Genomic DNA, 26,058 nt, shown 5'->3' with positions numbered 1-26,058 from the left:
AGAATAACTGTCTAGTTCGACAACTAGCTGGATTTTCCTTTAGGAAAGAAAACGCAGAAATATGAGCAATTCTGCTCCAGGGCCACATTTGCAAGTTTTATGCTTCCTGAAGTAGGATGCTATGACTTACAAACTAGTCTTCCCCCCCGCCTCACATGGCAGTTGTGGCACAATTACTGGCATTCCTTTGTGATCTGTCTCCAAGCCTGAAGTCAAAATTAAGTTGTCAAAGAGCAGTTGATTTGACTTACCAGTTCAGCTCTGGGCAGAAAAGCAGCTCTATCAAGCTTGACCTACTATTAAGCATTTGTGGCCAAGAGCCAAAACACCATCATCCTCTGAAAGTTAATTGTGAGGTTTTGTCTTTCCTCCCAATGAATTGCTCAGCAGCTCTTCCCCCACAGGGTCACTTAAGGAGCAAGCTTAGTTCATCCACAGAGATGAAGTTTTATTTCCCCGTGCAAGAATTGCTACTTTAGAAGATGAGAGTCACCCTATTCCTGTCTAAAAAAAAGCAAGCACTAAAGGTTTGTATCATCAGCAACCCAGGGATTACAGAAGTCTGCGGTAGGTGGCTAATCCTGCACAGTAGATCATGGCACAGCAAAGTCCAATTTTCCCTCCCTGTCCAGTGGCAGGCTTAACTATTTTTCCTCTAGAGTTTCAGAGGAAAAAAAATCAAAGCCAAAACAAAACCACAGCTGATCAAGATGTGGTTTCCTCTAATACACTGGTTATCACTGGAAGAAGGGTGCTCTCCTCTTTCCTTTCTGCCAGGGCCTGTATCACACTGTACTGACCCTGCCACCTGCAGAGACCATTCAATTCATTAATCTCACTGCACTATTGCTAAGCCTGGCAACAGGGATGGTGGAAATAAAAAGCCAGAAGCAAGAGAAAGAGGGGTAACAAAGTCCAGCCTCCAGTACAAGAGACACGTTAACTTAGGTCCCCAACCATCTCATACGTATTTCTAGGTGGTGAATTTTGCTCAGAAACTGTAGAAAGGCTGCCTCAGTTTTTTGCCAGGGAGCCTGAGATACCACTACAAAACAAGAAAGGAAAAGCCACTGCACAGTAAATGCATGTTAGCAGGGGACACACAACACGCATGCCTTGAATTCACCCCAGCAGAGCACCTTGTATATGCAGTGAATTCGGCCCAACATTTCAAGAGCATTGTAGAGAACGTGCTAATCATTTTGTTTATACTTAGCACTGAAATGAAATATCCCACCCCTGCCCCAGTCAGAAAAGCCAGCTTTCATTAAATTACTTCAAATAAAGCTCCAAGTGGCCAGGTAAGACAGAACAAAATAAAAAGGGTTTATAAAGCACCCTGCCCTGGCAGTTGTGTCCTCACAAGGCAGACCTTTTCAGCTTGGCCAGGCTGTAGGGACCTTCTCCCAGCCAAGAGCCCAGACTCTGCGCTAGCTCCTACCCAACAGCTTCTTTTGCTTCCCATGATGCTGCCAAGTCCTTGCACACAAACCCTCACCCCAAGCTGCCTTCCCACCCCACTAGCAAGAAGCTTCACCACCCTCAACACATCTGCAAATTTTCAAGGAAGCATCCATCTCCCTCCCCTCCATCCACAGGGTCTCCATTCAAGAATATCCAACAAAGAACTAACAGATCATAGAATTGTTTTGGTTGGAAGAGACCCTCAAGATCATCAAGTCCAACCACAACCTAACTCTGGCACTAAACCATGTCCCTAAGAACCTCACCTCTGCATCTGTTAAACCCCTCCAGAGATGGTGACTCCACCACTGCCTTGGGCAGCCTGTTCCAATGCCCAACAATCCTTTCCAGGAAGAATTTTTCCCCAATATCCAATCTAAACCTTCCCTGGCACAACTTGAGGCTGTTTCCCCTTGTCCTATCACTTGATACCTTGAAGAAGAGACCAACACCATCCATGCAATGAAACAAGTATTTGTCAATGACAAGAGAAATCACTTAACTCAGAGACCTTCCTTAAAAACACCGAAGTCAAGGAAATATTTTCTCTTATTTGCTGTGAAATGTCTAGTAGTGCTTCCTCTGAAAGTTGTGATAAAATTAAACAGATGCAGGCAGCAGTACAAACCACAGCAAGCTGCTCCAGTGTGTTCATAACAGCCCCAAACTGGCTTGCAGATCACTGAAGATTCACAGAGGGCAATCACTGAATTATCTCAGGCTTGCTGCTACTTCAAGTTATAAATCAATAAATACTTTTCTCTTCCCCTCTGCCAGTTCCCAACTTATTCAATCTTCCTGGACCCCATCTTGCTCTGCAAGTTCCTGTAACATGTGGCAACACATTATCTTTGTTTGAGAAGCTATCTGCTCAGCAGGTCCTTCAGGTCTGCCTTTTTTTCCTTGAGATGGTGAAAGGTAGATTGATTTGCACAGGTACTTTGGCCAGTCCCCGGCTTCCCATTTGCTTCTTCACAGATTTTATGAAGGACATGAACTGCATCACTGCCAGACTTTTATGACTTCATCTGCAACACTTACCATGTGCCTTTCCCAGTTTGAGCTTGTTTACTGCAGTGTCAGTCTCTGCCAGAAAAGGCAAAGGTTATTTTATGGCTATGCAGACGATTGCCTTGCACTCTGCACTGCCAGTAATGTCCCCAATTTGCCATGCAGCTTCCCAAAATACACTTTCCAGGGATTCCTGATGACTTCCCATGCTGTTTATGCTTTGCCATCTGCTGCCGCGATACCACTGTCGCAAGGCACGGGTCTTCGGGTGAGATGGAGCAAGAAAGTCCTTTTTTGCATTCAGCGTCTCCTTTGTTTCTGTCTGCCTCCAAAGCCATAATTTTTCACGTTTTGGAGCCTTTCAATGAGTGTGATATAGAAAAGAGCTCCTGGATCTACACTGGACGCTGCCTACATTGCAATGTCATGACCAGCACACACACACAAAAAAAAAGCAGGACAAGAGCCCAGGCAACAACAGGAGATAAATAATGAAGAAAGCAGCATCCGCTGTAAGGTCCATCATAACAAACCTAATTTGCTAAGAGAAACTGCTGTAAATAGTGGAAAGTAGAGATATTTGTAGCAGAAGAGAGACTTGGGTACTTTTTTACAACTTAATGTCCGATTCTGAGCTGTGTTTCACGGCTGCAGATTGCAAGAAAGCCACAGTTCCTCAAAATTCCTTGGGTATAATAATTAAACTGACTGTGACAGATCCCTCCTAACACCTTGTCTGAGCTGCTTTTTCAGAGAAAACAATTCTTCAGAGAAATGAACTGCAGGTCCCAAAGAAATTCCCTGAAGAGCTTAAAATTCATCTGAAAATAAATATGGCCTTCAGATCCTAAGTAGCACATTAAGCAAAAATGTATTTAAATTTGTTCATTGTGTCATTGAAACGCCTGGGAGAACACTGGAGTTCTCCAGTACTTATTTAAGTCCGCATCCCCACTGTTCTTTGAAAGTGATTATCAACTGATTTCTCCCCAAACTGTTATCACAGTGACAGTTTTCTTGTCACACACTACTCAGATAAATCTGACACACGAATGGAAAGATATTAATCATTTACAAAGCAGAACATTTCAACCTCAGAAGAGAGTGCATGCACATATCTATTTTAGAGGTATATCAGAGAAACTGAGGCATCATATGCTACATTATTTCCTATGCCCATTATTTTTAATTCAGTAGAAAAAGTATGCCCAAATCTCATGTTTTGGGTGTTAAAAGGAAAGCTGAAAAACACAGAGCACTTACAACCATTCTCAGAAACGGTCCAATTAAAATAATTGTCAAAGTGCATGAACCAAGTATTTGCTGATGTACTATCCCGCCCGCTTTCAAATACATTCTGCTTCTTCCCTCACCTGCCACTTGGTTGCACATTCATCATGCCACATTTTCACCTCAATTGTTTTATTTCATGACTGTTATAAACAGCAACTTATGAGGAGTTGAGTGGTGCCTGAGAGCAGATTAAAGCTGCTTGGCAAAATATTGTCTTTCTGATTAAGATTAGTACAATTGCTGTGTAAAAACATAAGCTAACAGACGAACGCCTTCGCTCATGAGCACATTGATGCAAACAGCCTTTGGGTGAGGGTAATCAGGTATATGACACCTTTAATTTCATAATTAGAATGGTTTTTCAAAAGTACTTCAATATTCATTAAAATGCACCAGTTTTCAGGGCTTTTTTGTCATCCCTGCAACAAGCCCCAGTACATGAACCTGTGAAAGAAACCCCAGCATGTTCTGTGTGCCCCACATCATCGCTCCTTCCATTCCCATGACAATGACAGAGGAACAAGCCTTTCCCACTTCTTCTGCTCACGTCAAGTTACAGGCATCAATCCCACAGTTAAGCTAGAAACGTATGATTTTTAAGTTTTATTATTATAAGGGAAAATTTAATAAACCTATAGTTAAACCAAGTGAACATCACATTTTTCATATAACAATTTGATTTTGTGCCTAACTGGATGCTTTTTGTCTCCTTTCCAGGTTTTCCAAAATTTTCCAAATGAGATGTTACTGTTTAGCCTATAGACTTTTTTTTTTTTTTAAATTGAGGACTGCAAGGTACAGGAGGGACTTTTTTTTTTTAAATAGGTAAAAATTATGTTAAATTTTTAAGTGAAAAAAACCCTTACAACTCTGTCACAAACTCAATATTACTGTACAACCATCAATGAATATTTACATAATTTTATAATATATCTTCCTCCCCACCTTCCAGAAACAAGCATTTCAAGATCAAGTGGGGAAGAATCCTGAGTCAAGTTATCACAAAATAGTAAATAACTTCCCCTATCATGGCTGAACATGAAAAGCATGTGAATCTTCTCCTTTGCAAGCATTCAGAACAGTGCACAGACTATTTTCCACTTCTCTAAAAAGTAGCCTGTTAAGTGAGACCCTTGATAGGAAACATTTTAAAGTTTTAATTAACTGGCTTATCCATGGAGCTAAGATAAGGATGGAAATCAATTTAAAAGAGCAAAAGTACAGCTCACACTCTAACCCTGACCATCCACCTCCTATTCTCATTTTAGAGTAAACCTGAAGCAGATGGAGTTTTTCTCCCAGACATCCCTGATGCTGCTGCAGAAGCACACAGGCAGCCCCAGGACCTGCCAGAGGTGACAGAAGATGAAAGAAGTGTGATGCTGGAAAAGAAGCAAGAAGACATTGAAGTCTGCAGGATTTCTGAGCTGCTTCTCCACAGTGGGGCTGCTGAGGGCTTCAGCCACCTGAAGAATCACGATGCAGCTGGGAAAGTACCCAGGGAACATCAGAGCTACACAAATCTTTGGATAAATTTCACCCAGACCCTGTTGGAGATTAAGTCATGGAAGTCCCTGTAAGCAAGTCTTGGGTTTTTCAGGTGAATGATCAAGTCGAATTCTTCTGGTATAAGCCAGAGTAATTAACTGTTAGCCTTACATCTCAGGAGGGAATTTAGACCTTACCTCTGTTGTTGTATTGAACACATTTTTCAGAGGTGTCTAAAACCTGTATGGCTTTTGTGGCCAAAACATGCTTAAGCGTTTAACATAGAGGAAAAATTTACAGCAATGACTTTGATGGGATGCAGGTAAGTTTTCGCAGGATGGGCTACAATTAATTGCCTGTCACTGTCAGCAAGAATCATTTAGGATTAGCTGTCCTACAAGAACAGTACAATTTGTGAAAGCTATAAAAACCCCCTTTCTCCCTATTGTTCTTTTCCCTCACTCTGTAGAATGAGATTTTAGCTTTTTTATGAAGTCATTGCTAGGAAAAGGATATATAACACCTTCTCTTCTTCAAATAATTGATAGCATAATAACTGTAATTGCTGTGAATGGCAGAAACAGGAGCGACAGACAAATGGGATTTACACCTGGAAATTCTCTCTTGAACATGTGAGATCTACTCCTTTCCTCACAACAGAGTGAAAAGCATTGTGTCAAATAAATGTGGCTGTACATGTACACGTTGAATAAATCCCAATGCTGAGGATCTTCTCATACTGCAAAGCACAAGGATTCTTACATAAACAATTCCAATACTGGCCACTTTTGTTGAGGTTATTAGAAAGCTGAAGAGAAAAGGCTTACTTTGCACTGGAAAACATGAATTCAGAGATACATTCCCAAGCTATATGTTTCCTGTGTCATTCTGGAAACATACCATTTCAGGTGCATCTCATTTCCCAGCCTGTGAAACAGATACTGATATTTCTGGCTAAAACTATGGCTTGGATGTGCCCAAAAGTGTATTTCAGTTCACTTATTAAATACATAGTTACTACAAGATCACTGAATAAGAGCTTGGATATTTAAAAAAAAAAACAAGTCAAGCTTTTCTAGCACAGGAATTGTGAATCTATGACATGACCTAGGAAGTCTAAAATGTTGCTTCTACTGAGAACACCCAGGTTTTCCCCACCACTTTCACCTTGTGATGGACCTCTCTTTAGGATCATAGAACCTCCATAATTTCAGTACATATACACTTCCCTTCTCACTTCAGTCATTTTCAGAGAAGCCACAAATGCTTCAATTAAACATTCAGGTACTTTAACTCTTCTCTGAATCCTGAGAGAACTATTGAAAATTAAAAAAATACCAGAAAGGTCCACTGATAAACATACAGAGTGATTATTCTAGTTTACATTGCCTGAGATTATCACCTGAGGAAGCAATATTTTTAAATCATGCTGCTTGCAGAGTTTGGAAATATTTCAGAACAAAAAAAAAACCTAAAAAAACCTCACTACCCTGCTCTAAAATTTTAGCTTAGAAATACAAGAGCATGTTTTGCAGTCGCTAATAAGTTCTTGAACTCATGCATAAACATTTAGCTAATTCCTGAAGTCACATCTATAGAGAGGATAGTTTGCAGCTGCGAATTGTGAATGCTTTAGAAAAAAAAAAAAGAAAGAAAAAAACCCCACACCACCACCACCACATTGTGTTTCCTGAAACCAAACCCTAAATTGACTTGTTATGCTCCACTATGATGCATATATGACTGTTAAATTCATTACTACATTTGGTGCAGTTTCATTATAGCAGAAACAATTTAACACCCTGTAGTGACAGTTCTAAATAGAAAATTAAATTACATATTTGCTTTAGTTCAAGCTAGGAAAACTATCTATATACACACAACATAAAATCTCTTTGAATAATAGGTTTACATGGATACGATTTTCTTCACAGGTATTAAAACAGGTGAACTTCTGCAAGGTAGAAGAGGGAAAGAAAAATCATAATATAGATATTAAACCTAGTAAAATTCTGTTCAAGGGCAATTGTATGAGCAACAAGAGTGATTAAGGAAATTGAGATCCATAGTGGAAAGACTCAAAATGGTTATGGATTGATTACTTCAGAGATGAGATTGATTACCTTACATAGGAGATCTGAGAGCTGTGTTGAAAACATACAAGATAATGAGTGGTGTGCGGAGAACGGATCGTGAACCTTCATCCTCCTCACCCCACCAAGCCGAGAGCAGGAGGATGAGCAAAGGCACAGGGCTGGGACACACACCAGCAGCACGCTGCACCTACTGGGCCCTCAGCTCTACAGCCACAGGATTTGAGAACTCCCAAAAATGTACTGCCTGAAGGACACAGCCTCTGCATGCTGTTTGGTTTCTGAAGCCCTCCTCACAAATTTGAATCTGCTGAAAGCATCCTTGTGGAGACAAAAAAACCGCACTTGGTGATAAGAAGTTTGATTCAGTATAATTATTCCCACCTAATGACAGACAAAAGCATAGAATCACAGGATTGTTTGGTTGGGAAAGATTGAGCCAACCCAACGCTGCCAAGTCCGCCTCTAAACCACGTTCCTAAGAACCTCTTCTAACATCTTCTACATATCCTCAGGGATGGTGAATCCACCAGAGCCCTGGACAGCCTGTTCCAATGCCCAACAACCTTTTCCAGGAAGAAAATTCTCCTATGTTCTATATGAAGAACTGGAACAGCCTTTGAACACAGCATAGCATGGAGTGATACAGGTACCACAGCCAGGTAGTGCTCAGGTTCTCCCAAACCCTGGAGGGGGCACCCCCCCACTCCCAGGTGACAACTGCTTTCCGTGTCACCGCAGCTTTAGTTACACTCACGTTTTCAGGGCAGTGGCAGGGACTTCAAGGTCATCTCCACTGAACCATCTCCACAGGCACCAGCGATTGCACTAACACCACTAGTGCCCAGATATTTTTAAAATATGAGATGCCATCAAAAGGCAGGGTTTTATTTTAGGGAAAAAAAAAAAATCCTTCAGGTGGCTTGTAACTCACAGAATGAGGTAAAACTCGAATTCTGCAGTTGCAGTCTTTATCCAGCTTAACAGAAATTATCAACAACATATCACAGGGAGGCAAAAATGTTATTCAACTTGGTAGGATTTCTAATTTCTAATTGATCATGCAATAAAAGCAGCAAGCGAGCTCACGGTAATACTTTCCTGGCATCATGCTATGATGTTTACAATTATCTTCTCCAAGCTCTTCCAAATCACTCAAAAACGATGTTCACAGGTGCCCTGGCAGGTTAATAGGACAGCTCTGCCTTCAGACGCTCATGCCAAACAGGTCATCCCTGGACATTAACAGCTAAGAACAGTGCTATTAGATCAGACTGCTTATTTACTAGAAACACATTAAACATCTTGTCCTTAGTAATAGTTTTTTCCTCTTTTAAATACAATTATTTTGTAAACTATCTATAGGAACTCAGAGACTAAAGTCAAAGAGGCTGTTAGGCTGATTGTGAGCTTGTCTTTTGGCTGTGTTTTGTTCCGAGAATTTGATTAAGTACAGTTACTAAGATTACAGGAATAAGACATTTCCTTTCACTGACTAGTTCTATACATTTTTAAGGCCAGAAGGCAGCGTTATATTATCTCATCTGACCTCCTCTTAAACACAACTTAAAGAACACTGGTCTGAACCTTACTTTTCAACAAAAAAGTCACCTCCTGTCATTCAGAGTAGAAATCATGGGAGAAATTACCCTGCTGTGCATAAGCAGGTGGACTACCCAGTGGAGTGAGAGATGCAGCAATGGTCCTCACCTCAGCAGGACAGAGCACCCCACTTCTCCAGCAGATACAGGGAGACCAAGAGAGACCACCTACCTTAACACCGCAGGGTGTTGCAGAGTTTTGACAGAGCATCGCAGGGTACCAAGATTAAAATAACAAGGCAGAAGAACAGCTTCCTTTCTCTGCAAGTCCAAAACAGACACCAGCATTGTCTGTCAGAACATGGCATCTTGAGCTTTGAATGAATGAAGTGCTTTTCACACCATTTTAATTGAATGACTGTTTCTGATGAAACAAGTTCATTGCAAAACAGAAGAGGAAGACAGAGCTAAAAATAAAAAATAAAATAAAAAAAAAATAAATCAACATTTAGTGACCTAAAGACCTGCTAACTAGTCTATATCAGACATCCAGCCCAACTTATATCTGGCAAATATGAAGCATATAAAAAACATAACACACAAATTGAGTAGTGAGATTTATATGCTTCTCCCAAATATTTTTTCCCCTCGGTATTGCTACTGTAGAACAGCTATTGAGGTAAAGAGGTAAGGGCAATTTTCTGCCTACAGAGCCTGATCCTGCCCTGATCTCCATGTGAACGCACACCTGCAGAGCTGCATCGATTTCCGCAAGACATGCACCTCGCACAGGGATGCAGGACAGTAACAGTCTGAACACATTTTGAAGATAGGACTAGGCAGCAAAGACTCACTATTCGGAGACCAGAATATAGGGATTTTTTTTTTTTGATCACAGGACACCTTTCCTCTTTCCAACGCACCAGAGAGTGCATATAAGCAATGTTGTTTGTTGTTGTGTTGGTTTGTCTTTTTTTTTTTCCTTCCTCTCTTTAATAGCAAACATCCCTCATCCACAAGCTGGTAGCGGTGCTGACATGCAGAGGGGACAGTTCCAGGAACACTGAGAGGAGGGAGAGTCTCCCCAAGCTTTCCACACACCATCTCAGAATCAGCGAGACAGAGTCAGAGGTGATGAAAAATCTAGATACTGACTCCAATAACAACCTGCCTATTTTCACACCTTAGATCTCTTCCAGACAATGATGAAGAAGAACTTAACTTAGGATAACTCAACCATCTGCCTAAGTGCTGCCCTACGTAACAGTCATTCTGGTCAACGTGGGCAGCAGTTCACAAAATAACAAAGTAATGCTTTGGTGTCCACAAATACAAAGAGTTGATGCTATTATTTCAGAAGCACTTGCATCCCCATGCCCATTACAGTGTGAAACATCACCAATAAAAGCCATTTTGCCCTCAAGAAGCAAACTTAAAAAAACCCCCTGAATTTGTCACAGGCAATTTATTTAGAACAGCTGAAAGAAAAGCTATGTGGGAAAGACAGTGAATGATCTTGTTAAGAGCCTCTGGAAAAGTACTGCAAGACACTCTTGTCTGCTCGACAGAAAATTCTCATCAGGTGCAAGTTTACTTCCCCAAAAGTCAAGCTGAAAGCTTATCGGATTGGCAACGGATTACCTTACTTACAGCCATGTAAGTAATTTAGTGACACACTGTTGAAATAAGATAAGACTGGGAGTAATTAGATACTTATTTAACAGACAAAACAGCAGAATACTGTGCAGAACACAGACTTTCCACCATCTGCTGCAGGCCCTTTAAAGGTCGTCTGGATCACCTGAAGTGCACTTGTGCCGGGTAAGCTTAATTAAGAGCTCAGTGTAGAGTTTCACAAAGAAACAAATCACTAATCCTCCAGTCAAAAACAGGCAAATACATATGTGTTTAGCTTAATGCTTTGCAAAGCTATCCTTGACTGGAGGATTTTTACCTTATTATGGTTGTAGGGGCTCACTAGAAGATACCAGTGTATTATCTCAGTGTTCAGATATTAAAGAAAAAAAAAAAAAAAAAAAATCAAATCAGCACTACAAGGTCTCAGTTCATATTTCTGGAAAGCTCTTTAGGAGAAAAAGAGTTGGCTTATTTCTAACAGCATTTCCTTGAACCCTCTATAATCTGGACTGACTGACACTATGTCAAAAGAAAACATGTTCCCATTCTGTGTTTTTAATGCCATCTTAGCATCTTTTGCTAATGCCACTGCTTCTGACCTCCAGCAGTCCTTCCTTCCTACATCAAGGACCAAGCGCAGACTATCAAATAAAACCAATAAACCAATAAAACGCCTTCTGCCATCTTGACAGCTTTGTAGTAAAGGCCAGAAATATTTGCCAGCTGTGGGAAGTGGAGTCAAATTCTTGCATTCAAAATGTAAGTGAACCCAGAAAATACTGATGTTCTGGCAAGCGTGTTTTATTCCTACTAAAAACAGTATTACAATCTATCATCATCATCTCATACTTACTCCACTTCTTTTTCCATTTATCTTTCCACTGGTATTGCCAAGCAGACATAACTTCATTTTCTGCTAGTGCCAGTGAAGCTTTTCTCAAGTCCTTCCCTGCAATACACCTGATGAAGGAATTAGTTGCCAGTTTTTCAGTGAAAAAGTGAAAAACTGAAAAACTCATATATTGTGTGAAATATGAATGCATTGACATGTGTTATTATCACTTCAATCACTAACAGAAGAAAAAACCCAAACATGTCCAGTTAAAACAAAGTGATTGTCACCATTTACTGCAGTGTAACACACTGTAGAGAGTAACTGACACAACTTATGCCACAGCATCTTTAAACCAATGTAATTCAATCTACTTTAACACTACTAGATAATGTCCAAAGCACACAGACCAGAACATCTCAACCCTATGAGTTGGCACCGTGCCAAAAAAAATGGAATCTGCATCACAGCAGTAAGATCACCATAATCTCCAAATTTTACCCCTTTTTGGTGCCAAATTTCAGCATTTTCGAGCCACACGTTGGGCGCTAATAAATCTGTCACCATTTACTGCAGGGCAACAAACCATGGCAGATGCTCTCTGTTAACCACTCACCCTCCCCACTAAGGAAAGGTAATAGGAGGAAAAGGGAGAGAAACTTGCAAGTTAGAAAAGTTAAAAATACTTTACTAATGTTGCTAATATAATAGAGAAAATACAGAATATACAAAACCAATCTCAAATTTCCTGGGGCAACGCAGTGTTGCCCATGGCTGCAGGGCAGGCACCTGGAAGTCCTGGGCTGGATGTCACAGTAAACCGGAACTGGATTCAGGGATGCAGGGTCTGGAACCAGACCTTGGATCACAGGTATGACAGGCAGGTTCCTCTTCAGATGCAGGCCATGGTCAAAGAGAGTGAGACCTTCCTGATCTCCCACTTTGATAGGGTGCATGACATGGACAGGATGGAATACTTGGTTGGTCAATTTTCTCTCTTCTGTCTGCCCCTCCTTGCAAATACGACACCCCCCCCTTATGGAATGTGCAAAATTTATTAGAAACCTTGGCTGCCATAGCAACAAGTCTAAACCTGGGTCTCTTCTGTATACCATTGCTACTGTTATCAGCTCTAGAGCTAACAGTGTCTGAAAAAAAACACGCAGCTAAATTCAGAAAAGTGCAGTTACTCAGTGAGTTTTTCTTTCAGTTCTTCTAAAAGAGAACTGGTCTTGCTTTTACCAAAACCAGGACATTGATTTATTATTCAAAATAGTCCAATTTCTGTAAAGTACTCTGTGATGGTTCAGATATCACTTGCCCAAAAATCACAAGTGGCATTAAGAACATATATATTGTGTGCAGCCGGACAGTGTAACATACTTAGAAGCAAAAAAAAAAAATCCTCATGCGTCTGCCTCAAACGGGAGGGAAAACCACTTAAAATGGCCTCAATTTTTCTGCTTTGTTCAGTCATAAGAAAATTTTTCCAACTTCTCTCCTTATAGACCATCAGAAGTATTCAAAGTACCCTTCTTAATGCTTACAAGCATTTTCAAGAATCTTGCTTGAATGTATGACATTTCAAAAATACACAAGTTTTTCAAAGTTACAACATGGCAATATCAGAATATAAGCCAGTAAAAATGTAAAAGCAAGCAGTATGATGTTTTGAGTAGAGATTAATATCCTTAATCAATTAAAATCTAGCATCTAATTTTATTCCTTTAGATCTTTCTTGACTTTAAAGCAAACATGAAGTTATGTTGGGGATTGAGCCTGATATAGCTCGAGATATGTCATAATGGCAGGAAAAGTAGCTGATAAATTAAGAAAACACAGTTTACTGTTGAAGGAGGTGTTTTGTATCTGAGGTTTTACAGCTACAAAATGAGCGTACTACATTATGAATGTACTGCATTATATACACTGACTTTTAGACAGAGGTAACTGTATTTTATTCTTTGCTGCAGTGTAGCACTGAAGCCTCCTCTCCAGAAGAGTGTTCCACACCACAGAGAGGTATTAATAGCTGAAGTAGGACTTCATTAAATTATCTCTTACATTCACAGTATTAGATAAATGTGAACTTACCAATGATTTTACTAGGTTTTAAGAGACACTTGGAAGTGCTTTCGTATGCAGGCTTGTTGTAGACTTTAATACTGCTTATGGTTTTATATGCTTCTTTTTAATTAATGGAAATATTCAGGCTAATAAAGTCCAAAAGATTTCTGGCTTCCTACAGTTCAGGACAGGCTAAGCATCATAGAAATACAAACTTCCAGATTTTTTAAGCCTGCTTTTAGTGTCAGATATTTCTCTTTACAACCTGCCTTCATGCCATGTTGCTCCAAAGGATGCATAAAAGCATTGGCTCACGTTTTAGAATAAAAATGATACAAGCTGTAAATATAGGGCAAATGAGAAACCAAAAATACAAAACCTATTGTCAAAATGAAAGTCAAACTGAGGGATCTTAACAGACAAAATTAATCTCTTGTATTAGATGTGTTCAAGGCACATGAGCATGCAAGAGTCTGTACTTCTATTGCCTTCTGGCAAAAAGACACCCTCCCAGATTGCTCAGGGAAAACCATCATGTACAGGACAACCCAAGCGAGCTGAGACCTGAAAAGCTCTGACACCCAAACTTGGCATTTTATGAAATGGTTTAGCTTTTCAAGAAAGGAAACACCCACAGACGTAGGTTAAGAACAGTTTGCAGGCCTGACAAGATGCCATTCCCCTTTTCATAAAATCTCCAAATATCAAAGTCATTGTCCTTAAACTAAAAATACTGATAGCTATAAAACAGATGCAAAAGGATGTTTGCAGTGTAAACATAGTAACAAATTAGTGTCTACACAATATTTTGGAATATACCCCATCTCCTTCAGAGACACTTGCCAAGTTCTTCCCTAGTGTTGCTGATAAGTAAAGGTCATAAAATGCATCATGTACCAACATAAAGAAGTTAATTTTCTAGGTAAAACTGAGAAAGTTTTATATAAATATTTAGTAAAATCTTCAGCATAACAAACTATATCCTTACTACATTTGGATAGCTAGAAGCCAGCACCTTCAAAAGCTTTTAAGGTTTTCCCAAATACCTTGAGAACGAGCTGTAAAGAGACCCTTCATAAAAAAAAGGTTTTAATCTCTCAAGCAGTGACACAGAGGTATTCAAAGCAAATTACGATTCCAATTAAACTGAAACAAGCTTTACTAGGGCAAACAACCAAAAAGATTACTACTTAAAGCCAACATTGAGACCTTCCTCACAGCTCTCAAAGTCAAAGCAATGTATCTGTAAAGGCGAGATGAAATTCCAGCCCTCCGCACACAGAACACACTGGCTGTTCACGGGCCAAGGCTGCCAACAAGCCAGCAGCAGCACCACGAAGGTGCGAGACAAAGAAAGCAAGGCAGTGGCTAATTCTACGTCTAGCCAAGCTTGAAAGAGATGCTTTTCCCTCCCTCTAAGAATCTTAATGATGGAAAGAGAGCTTAATAAAAGCACTTGGAATTGTTCAAGCCACCTCTCTCCGCTCCCTTCAGTTTTATGGCACTCATCACAGCTCATCCTTTCCACCCTCGCATGCACGATTTGCTGCAAACAGCTACGAAGGAACAGATCAGCGCTTCTGCAAAACTGAAACCACCACTAAAATGTTGCAGGTCAAAGGAATTAGAGGAGCTCTTTCCTTTGGCTATTTTGAGGATATTGAAATACTATCACAGTGTAAGGTAACACCTTCACATATTAACTGCCAGACTGTTTAACCTACGTATTCTTGCAGAAGGTCATGTAGGTTTAGACTGGAATAGAGATAGTTTTTTCTACAGTAGCTAGTATGGGGCTGCATTTTGGATTTGTGCTGGCAACACCATTGATAATTTAGGGATGTTTTAGTCACTGCTCAGCAGCACTTACACAGAGGTCAAGGCCTTTCCTGCTTCTCACCCACCAGTGAGTGGGCTGGGGGGTGCACAAGAAGTTGTGAGGGGACAAGGCTGGGACAGCTGACCCAAACTAACCCACGGCATGTTCTACACCATGTGACATCATGCTCAGTATCTATCTTGGGGGAAGAAAAAGAAAGTGGGAGGATGTTTGGAGTGAAGGCACTTGTCTTCCTGGTTAATCATTACACGTGTAATGATGGAGCCCAGCCTTCCTGGAGGTGGCTGAACACCCACCTACTGATGGGAAGTGAATTAATCCCTTGTTTTGCTTTGCTTATGCACAGCTTTTGGTTTACTTATTAAAATGTCTTTATCTCAACCCACCAGTTTTCTCACTTTTACTCCAATTCTCTCCTCCTCTCCTCACCAGGGATGAGGGAGCAAGCAGCTGTGTGGGGCTTGGGTACTGGCTGTGATTAAACCATAATAGAGAAACAGAATACTTAAATTTTTATTTGAGACAAACTGTAGAACTAGTTACCTCTCAACAATTTCTATATCTAATATCTGTCTTTTTCTATATCTAATAAGCAGCGGTGGAAATTTGTAGTAAGGCCATCTCAATATTTATAGCTTGTAGCTTTCTAAAACTAACAACCTCTGAAACATCAAGGAAAGACTTCTAATACAGCTGTACATAACAAATAAATCACATCATTACAGCCCTCCAAATTTACAAAGTTATTTTTCACATCTATTGCCTCTGTGGATGGTAAATACAATTTTTGCTTACAAAGAATGCCTGCAACAAATCATAGCCCTTCCCTCCCCACATTAATTACAATTAAAACATCCCTACAAACATGTTTCTTCAACAAATAAAGCAATTTATCATTTGAGCATGTTTAGAAATTCAGATTCAAAAATGTTTGTTCTAGAAAGCAAAACTTAGTCAAGAAAAACAAAAAAAAAGGAGGGGGGAAGGGCAGTGCAAACATGAGCAGGTCAGTCTTCAGGCACTCAACTGCAGTGATAAATGGAGCTCACTCATTTCACACTTGGACTATTTGGAAAACAAAAAGATACCTGCTAGCAATTGTTTCTTTTTCAGGCCTGCTGTCCGTAAAACAGAAAACCCCAGTGCAAGTCCCACAAAACTCTTGACAGCATTATGTGCATTTCGCACAGACTCACTTGCTCCACAAAGCCATTATAAGCTTTTTCAGCTCCTACCATGGACCAGACCAGGAGGAGAACTGAGATGTAAACCATGAGAAAGACCCAGCCACAAAGCAGCTATTCCAGCTCTGCCAAATCCCATTCATGGGCCATGACAGTGATTCATCTCTCCTGTTGTCACTCGTAGCAGCTGAAATGCCACTCATGGGCAAGACATTACTCCTCGGCATCTCCTTCCCCTCCAATGGTGTTCCAGCTTGGGAGGAAGAGCAGGACTTCAGCAAGAAACAGAGAGACAGATGAGGGCAAAGGACAGTAAAAAGCTGGTGGTAGAAAAAATTTAAAATGCACAGGAGTAAGGCAATCAACCAGCAAAACTGGGAAAGATGGGTGGCTGAAACCAGCTGTGGTTGAGATCTGAACAGTGAGGGAGACTAGTTTGCAAAACAAGGAATTTCTCCACACTTCCCTACATACCCTAGAAAAACATACAATCTCTTCACTGATCCTCTTAAGAGAAGATTAATAACATTGTCTGAGGAAGAAGAGATCTGAGGCAAGACAGAATTAAAACAAAAAAAAAATCTTATGAAGCTGGTGACATTTTATGGATGCAAACCAGTACTATTTTCAGGTATTTAACCCTACATATCATCATTTTTTGACAGTACCAAGTATAAATTGGTTCTTTTTAATTTTTAAAAGCACATTAAAAAGAAGGTTAAAAAGCCAAGAAATGTCTTTCCCTGGCATTTATTGTTCTCAGATTTACAAAGTGATATATAGGGAAGTATTTTGGGTCACAGATTTACTCTTCCAGCTTTGAGGTCAACATGGTGGTGCAACTGTGAGAGTTTTCTTCTCAGAGTAATCTGGTGACCAAAGCAGATCATCACCACAGACTGGTTAGGGCCCTCTCGGCTCATCCCTGGCACTGAGGGAACTCTGGTGAGACCTCTGCTCCTTTATTTCTGGAGCCCATCTATAGCACTCAACACCACAAAACAACTTTTATGCGGCTTCTGCTACCTCCATAAATCTCTCTTTTATAGTTTACTGTGTAAGATATCAGCCCCAGTAAACTTCAGTTCTATTTTATGATACAAGAAGAAAAAAAAGTCTGTAATGATCTGCCTAATGATAGAGTCTCATGAGAAATTTTATATTACAACAATAAAGCGCCTGTTTGTTTTAATCTTCTATTACTCTTTGGGGACTCGTTCACAATATATTGCATAGAATTCACACGTACCCTGTGAAGGTTTTGTATGTGTTGCTCCCATATTATTAAGTAATAGTTGGGTTTTTTTAAAGTACTTTTTTTCCCATGATACTGTGCAGCAGCGCTGAAAACCGCAGGCAAAAGGAGAGAGAACTTTTACACTAAAATGTCAAGGGGATAAAGTTCCAAGCAGCAGCATCCATTACCTGAAAATAAGATGCTTTTCAGTCCTGGCTAACGCAGGTACTGGAAGTGGTTACTTGTACCTCAATCTGAAACAATCAAAGCGAGGAAAAAGGATTAGATGTCATAATACTTGAAGTGCATCCCTTTGATCAGGATCAAAATCAAGACTGAACTTTGAATATAACGTGCTACTGTATTTCAGCAGGCCTTTGAAGAAGAAAAAACGGAAATTCGTGAACATGAAATATTGTTGCTGTGAATGAGACAGTAAAGCTGACATCTTACTCTCTTTTCCTAATTTGGTAAAAACCCCATGCTTAGAACTTTTGGTTCTTGCTTAAGAAACTGAATTCCTGCATTTTAATAGGGCTACATGAGTCATGCTATCCTCATAAGCTGTGTGGCCAGGACCGACACCTTACTCCCATTTTCTGTGCAGACCACAAAAAAATTCAGTTACACACAACCAGGTACAAAAGTCATTTTTCATCCACTGTCCAAAGTAGACTCTGTTCTATATCACGGTCCATAGTCTCACATGTTATAAAAATTTATAAAGCAATGTTGTCCTTTCCCCTACTGGTGCAAAAAAAACCAAAAACACCACACAAACACACCAAACAAACATGCACCCTAAACAAAGAGTAACGTTAAAGGACCAAGACAATGGGATCACATAGCTTGTCATGGACAAGTTGACTATGATGAAAAAGCTTTCAAAACTGATAAAATAAAACTGACTAATCTCTGCCACTTCTGAGTTATCAGGTCACTAATACTTTGAAAAACACAGAAGAGGAATCTGAAATTCAAGAGGAAGAACCAGAAGGGAGAAGCATTCCTGAAGGTCATTCTCCATGCAAAAAGTCTGGTACAGAAACCCTTAGTGGATTAAAATTGCTACTCAGGCCCAAGATGTAGAAATCATGCTGAGGTAAATAAGGTAAGAAGAGGTCTGAGGGTATCTAAGTGGTTCCCAGAATTTAAGAACAGAGAGACAAAGAATGCAATTGCAAAACAGAGATTAATGTATTAATACAAGGTCACATCAGACTAAGCCAAATCTAAGCATCAAGGTGGCTAGACAGACTCCCAAGAGATGTAAAAATTAATAAATTAGTAGCACAGACTTCTGTAAAGAGACTGGAAAGTCAGTGCAGAGTAGTAAACAGGACTAGGGCTGCTTTTAGTCCTGCATCAGCTCTATTACAAGGCAAACTTGCCAGGGAAAATTACAAGTTCAAGTTGTCAGCAGTAACTTCACAGTAACTTCGGTTCAAAGCCTGGATTGAAGCTCACTATTTAAACAAAAGAAACTACTTTTTTGTAGTCGATAAAGATTTTTCAGGGAGCTCAGTCTGAATATGCACAAATTATCTTTAGACATCCTGAGATAGCCACATGAGAAAAAAAAGTAAATGACTGGACTATTAAGTGAAATAACTGTATTGGCTAAAAGATAAGAGAACGGGCCCAGAACTGAGACACGGGCAATGATTATAAAAATTAAACTGCTACAGTCTAAAAGCAAAGCTGTGTGAAAGATCATTACAGGATCCCTGAGTCAAAAATAATGCAGACAGTCAGCAATACAGTGTCTGATTTCTGTTACTATTTAGTTCCTCCTACAATTAGGTGCTGGTTTGTTTGCTTGCTTCAGTATTGAGCAATGAAAGCGTTTGTGGACATTTTTTAAACAATCTTTATTTTCTGCATGGTAGGAGCTTGCATTCCGCCATTACATCACCAAGCTGTTTTTCTGACCAGGAAGATGAAATGCAGCTAATCCCCTCACATTAAGAGAGAGTGTCCAAAATAAGGCCAGATACTGAAGCTTCCTCATGTCCACTTTTTGTTGAAAGTTATTTTTAATCTCTACTCTTCTGTTATAAAAATGGCACAGACTCAAACTCTGGAGAAAACTACCAACACTAACTGCTGCCAATTTAAGTTTTTATTTCTCCAAACAAAGAAAACAAGGTCTAAGAATTCTTAGCTAATATAAGTTATCTTAGGCTAAAATACATTTTCAACAGCATATTGGTTCAGAAAGAGTTTGCATGTGCCTTGATGGCCATTGTGTCCGCCCCCACCTCACCCCCCAAAAAAATCCAACCTAAATTAAAAAAAGTTGTTATTGATTGTAGTGCCCTTTGCACTTGTAATTAAAGACAAAGTGCACAATAGCACATAAGCTAAGAGCCTAGAAGCCACTGAAAAGCTCCACCTTGAAGTGACAAACCTCAGTCACAACTAAAATTTCCTTATGAAGTTACCAAATTTGTCCTGGAATGGTCCTGCTCATTAATGTTTTGAAAGCATTAAAACTTCACAGCATATTAAACCCTTCCAGTTGTGCTTTTTCTTCTGTCTTTTTTGTTGTTGATGTTGGAATAAATTTAATATAAAATGTTTTTCATGTAGCTCATAATTGTATTGTTTTTCTATGACATACTGAAGATATTGTTATATCTAAACAACTTCTATTATGCTTATCTCTCTAGAAGCCCATTTCTCAAACAACAGTGGTGATTTGGGAAATCATTATGATGGACATTCAATTCATTCAGTTTTGAAATAACGACACCAAGAGATAAGCGTTCCAGGACTGAAGAGCCGCTTGCAACAGCTTGAATTATCATACAACAAAAGTTCAGCCAAAATTAGCCTCCAATATAATTCACATGTATCTAATGAAAAGTACTACATATCTCACTCACACATAAGTATATTTCACAATTTTGCATGTTCTTCTAGGAAAAACTTTCTTCCCATAATGACTAAAAGTTGCAAGCTGGTGAAAGTAGCAATTTGTTCCCCATCTGCCATCAATAGTTCTTTGCTATTATAGATGCAAAAAAAGGACTTCGGTGTATGACAAAGACTCGGACAATGAAGTCAGCAGCTAAAGAAATGACTCTGTTCTACCTTGTTACATTCTGTAATTGTATAAATTTAATCCTCAGAGTTCACTTTAGTCACAGCATTTTGCTTCACAATGTCAAGATTGGCTTTTGATGGCTATTGCAACTCTTCTCCTTCCTGTCCACAGCACTATTTGTAAGACCTTTCTCATCAAGTTTTGAATAACCAGAAAAAAAAAAAAAAATGCTATCAATAGTGACATTAGGCCACGTCCAGAGATCAAATTAAGCCTTTCTAAAGGAGAATTGTTAGCTGCAGCTACCTTTACTCTCTTCCCTCCCTTCTTCACTCTCTTCCATATACATCTTAACCTAGAACCCCCTTCTACTCCTTCCTTTAAACTTCAGCAAAAATCCAGCTGAGCATCTCTAGTACCCAGAATTTATCCAAACAGCCAAACAGAACTTCTCCACAAGCTCCATTTTTTTAAGCCACTTCATTAGCAAACAACTCATATATTAGCTATTATTGCAGTGGCAAAACATGTGAGGGAAAGGTACATCAGCTGCCTGATTTTATATATATATTTATTTTTTTTTTAAATACAGCCCCTATGTTCTTACACAGGCAGCACAACTGAACTGCAACAAAATTAATCCCTCTGCTATGAATTACATAACAGCATATTAATATTCAAATCTGTGATTTTAAGTGAATAAGTTAAAAATGAAGACAACTGAAGTAATAAGAAATCAGAGAGAAAATTTATAGGGAGCTATGGATAAGAACTACTTATACAGTTTTGAAGAAACTCAGATTTGCTGAAATATTTGTAGTCAACCACCTCATAATGAAATAAACCAGAGCACTCTGTTAATATGGGAATGATTTTTGTTTCAAATACTAGCTATATAAACCCAAGTTTTTCTATTCTTAAAACTTTCACTAAATGCATAACTACATTAAATATGATGTCATAGTACCACAAATAGAATATATATGGGAAAAAACAAACAAAACACAATCACAAAGGAGACATGTAAACTACTAATTAGTAGTTCAGAATAGGAGATTTTTAGTATGAAATCATTATTAGATGTTGCTAAATGTTCTGTTGTGAAGAAATGCTGATTAAAACAGAAGATGGGAGAAGGCTATGTTAGAACATTCTATCAGATCATTGCCTTGGTACAAGAATAAAATTAAACAAGGATGAGTATTACTAAGAGCAAGGTCTGGAATGTAGGTGTTCACCCTGCCTTGGAGGGAGAGAAATGTAAAAGAAAAAAAAAAAAAAAAAAAAAAAGGAAAAAGAAATCCTAGTTCAGAAAGACAACTTTGAAAGCAGAATGAAAACTTTTATCTCTCTTACAAGAAAGAGGGGGAAAAAAAAAAGTAGACAGGACATTCCTCACCAGGCAGGCAATTTCAAAAATTCGTATCACAGCCAGAAATCCTCACCATAGATGTAAAAAAAAACAAGAACAGGCTTTGTTTGGAGCAACTTACTATTTGGCTGAATTTTTCTCCCTTTACTGATCAAGCAGAGAACAACCATAAGACTCTGATATTTGATATATAAATATGCAAGGCTCAGTTCCATTTGCACAGATTTACGTAAAGTTTTAATACTACAGATTTAAGAAGTGAAAAAAAGTGAAGGAAAAGTATCACCACTACCAGTGTTGCTATTACAAATGACCCAAATCAAAATGGCTTGACCTGGAATCATCACGACACATTTAAACAGGAATTTTACAGCTCTTTCTCGCCTTCTCTGCCCTCCACCTCCCCAAGGTGACATTATCCCAGAGCTGCCACAGAGTTCTGCTTTGTTAACACCATTTTATTTTAGCAGATACTCTAGCAAACCAAATTTATTTTCCAGGTACACTTTCTACAGAACAAGATCTGTTTCCAAACAGTTTCTATTGAAGAAACTGCAAGAAGAACTTAAGGCTTTCTAAACTGAAAAACTCCCCATCTTGTTGAGTGACACCTCAGGACAAGTCCAGGAATAACTAGTCCAGATTTTACTGAAAATTCCAAGCTGATATCTGCATGCATCCAACAAGACATTCACATGGTAGGTATCTGACAAAAGCAGAAAATGTATCAAATGGAAACACTTTCCTGGGAACACATTTGTGGCAGGTACCAACCAGGGCGGTACCAAAGTGCTGACAGTCACATCCTCCCCTGCTCCAGGGCAGGGTGAGCATGCCCTCTAAGAGCAAGTGTCCCTTGTACTATGCCCTAAACCCACAGAAGTTGATGTTTCTTTTACAGCATCGGAAGAGAGAAAAAGAGTTCAATAAGAGTGTTACTGAACAGGAAAGTTCTCTGAAAACTAAAGCTCTCTCTTCAAACCCTACCTTGAGAAGAACCACTCCAAGGGCATTCTGTTCAGAAATGAAACGTGAATTAAGACAGATTTTCCTACAAATACATGCTAGAGCCATAACAACATTAACATGCTTTAATCCTTCTACAGATACTGGGCTCACCAAGCAGCAGTAAGGGCTACAGAAAAGAAATTCAAGCTTCAGACCTCACCAATGTACAAAGCGAATAGCAATGCTTTAGTACTCTGCATGCTGAAGTGGTAAGAATACATGACAAAATTTCAAAAAGGTGGTCATACTCAATATTCTTCCTTTCAACAGTACCACAAAAGCACCCCAAAAGTCAATTTTAGGCAGACAACTAGTTCCAAAACACACTTCATTCTAGCTAGAAAAGCGTAGCAAATAAACCAACTAGAAACAGGGTTTGTGCACTCCAGCAACATAAAATACAGGTTCAGATACCAGTTGAGATTATTTGGTACACCATCATAGGAATAATGAGGATCCACAACATTCAAGCATACTATCACAGGAAACAAAACCAGAGGCCTCTCACTCAAGGGTACCCAGAAGAAACAACCACTTGCTTGGGTTAGGCAAGGGCTCACTCCAAAATATATTCAGCAGACAAAAACAACCACTCACCACAGAAGGAGGTAAGGTGCTCTCAGTCTCAGGAAGTCTCTTCAGGTGGTGTCTCAGTCAAAGGAGGGCTCCAGTTCACCGATCCACTGCTTCAAAAGTGAGTCTGTGGCAGGATCCCATTTTACGGCCTGGTCAGATCCAGCTGTAGCCATTACAACATGGTCCAGAAACTTCTCAGCTTTTCAGGGCACCTCCTTTGTTGAGGACCCGGTCAATTGACTGAGGGTCCCACCTGTGCACAAAGGAATGCACATCAGCTGTGGCAGGTACCACAATCACACTCACCTAATGGATATTTCAGAATCAACTAAGCATGGCTTATCAGCAGATTTTAGGTGAGGAAACACAGAGTAAGACAAACTATCAATAAATCTGCTTTCAAATAAAGTATCTTAATTAAAACGCTTCATTGTTTGCTTTTTTCCAGGTGAAATTAATTGCCTAGCGACAGTTAGTGAGCTACCCCAATGCTAACCTTTCATTGATGGCCAATTCTCAAAAGCAAAGGAGTCAATAAAGCATTAACCACACAAATTCCTAAGACATAATCAACCCCCCTGATTATTCCTGTTCACTGAAATCTTCATCTATATAATTTTGCTGGTTTTGACCTCACAAAGTCATAAAAGAGCACAAATTAACAAAGTTTCATAAACTGGTTTTGTAAAATGAAGTAGAAAGCACTTAAACAATTAAACAAAAAGATGGTTTAGATAGTTATAAAAAGCCCAGATTTCTCTTTAAACATGGAAGGCAAGTCTAAACCTGTAGTTTTCATTATTTGTTCAAAGTCATTTCACCCAGCTGGGAAAACTAATAAACAACCCAAGCCCAAGATTCTCCCAAGTGCTGCAACAGGACAGACTGCAGATCCTCCACAAGCACAACTCCCTCCATCTCCAGATCTTCTTCTACAACTCTTGAGATACTGTTAAGATCTTTTCTCGAGTCTTTGTGTTGTTTCTTGATTTTGTTAGATAAGGACCTTCTGTTTCTGTTTTTGTTTTAAATATATATATCACATCTCATCATTTTCATACACCATAACTACAGCAGAATCTTAAGGATGGAGTCCCACACCAGACCTCATTGCACCAACCACATCTGGGCCTGACGCCTCCTGTTCACTGAAACGTGAGAGTGTTGGAGTGGCCCTGATACTTATACAGAATTAATGTCCTAAAATGTAACACATAAACATTCAAATTATAGTAAATAAAAAAAAAATAGCCTCTGCTCCTAGGACTTAAAGAAAAGGTTTTTAAGAAGGAAGAAGAATAGAGAATAACTGATTAATGTTTTCCTCCTCTGCAGTGCTTGCTTTGACAAGAGTCCACAACAAAACATAATTGCCCAGATTAGCACCTCTTCAACACCTTTTCAAAACTGTGTAATTAAAAAAAAAATAATGAGGGCAAACTATGGGAGAATGTTTTTTTCTCACAATTTAATATTTGCTATGTGTTAGCAGACAAGAGATTACAGGATTCAGGAAAGGGAGTTGGCTGTGCTGAATATTTATTTATGCATCATGTTTACAAGCCAAGGGCCTCGGTAGCGTTTTGGTTGGGAATGGCTGGATCTGATCAGCTCCGGACCAGAGCAGGTGGGACAGCCTGGATGAACAGGCATTACCCACTTCAATATGGACTTGATTATCAGATGACCAGAGCTTGAAGTGTCAACAGAAGTCATTTGAAGGAAGCAGGTTGATGCTATGACCAGCCAACGACATGGATGCTGTAAGAGGGGTGCTGGGTTGGTGATGAGGGTCAGTGGGATATAGCATCATCATTGGCCACCCTGAGAGGATCTGGGAAAGCATCTGTATGCCCAGATATACACACTATCTATTTTCTAGCAAATTCGGAGATGCCTTTGAGGCTGCTGTAAGAAATCCTGGGGACAATTCTTGTCCGCAGCAGCCTGTAGAGAGGACGCCTCGGTTGTGTTCTCAACCATCTTAAAATGTTTATGGATTTGTTTTAGTTGTAGAACGACACTTTGTTAGTTTTTCTTCCATTGTACTTGTCAGAGCATTTTAAAATGCTTTCTAAAGCAGGGATATGTGATGACTGTGCCGGATTATGGAGTCTGCAAGCATTCATTACAATAAGGTGTATTTTATAATAGTGTAATTCCCATTTGTTTTGAGAGTTTTTCTCACTGACTGGATAAATACAACCCAAAGCAGCATGTTTCAAAGCTGCTCTTTTTTGGGCTTACTGATATATTTTAAAGTAATGACTTTATGAGTAAATATTTTCCATTGATATTTATTTTTGGTTACTTTTATAGACGGTATACTGTTGGTGTTGGAATTATGAATTAAGAAAGAGGGCAA

General features: G+C 39.4%; 1 long non-coding RNA gene across 1 annotated transcript in view; it reads right to left on the bottom strand.

The window, feature by feature from the left end:
- The window catches only part of LOC110358258 (uncharacterized), a 366,704-nt gene extending 342,764 nt beyond the window's left edge, over positions 1-23,940 (bottom strand). The window contains exon 1 of the long non-coding RNA XR_010473717.1: positions 23,715-23,940. This is a non-coding gene — a long non-coding RNA (uncharacterized LOC110358258). The remainder of the gene's footprint in view (positions 1-23,714) is intronic.
- Positions 23,941-26,058: the final 2,118 nt, after the last annotated feature.

The sequence above is a fragment of the Columba livia genome, chromosome 7 (genome assembly GCF_036013475.1).
Source record: "Columba livia isolate bColLiv1 breed racing homer chromosome 7, bColLiv1.pat.W.v2, whole genome shotgun sequence".
Taxonomy (NCBI): domain Eukaryota; kingdom Metazoa; phylum Chordata; class Aves; order Columbiformes; family Columbidae; genus Columba; species Columba livia.
This window is presented reverse-complemented; position numbering and strand designations above follow the sequence as displayed.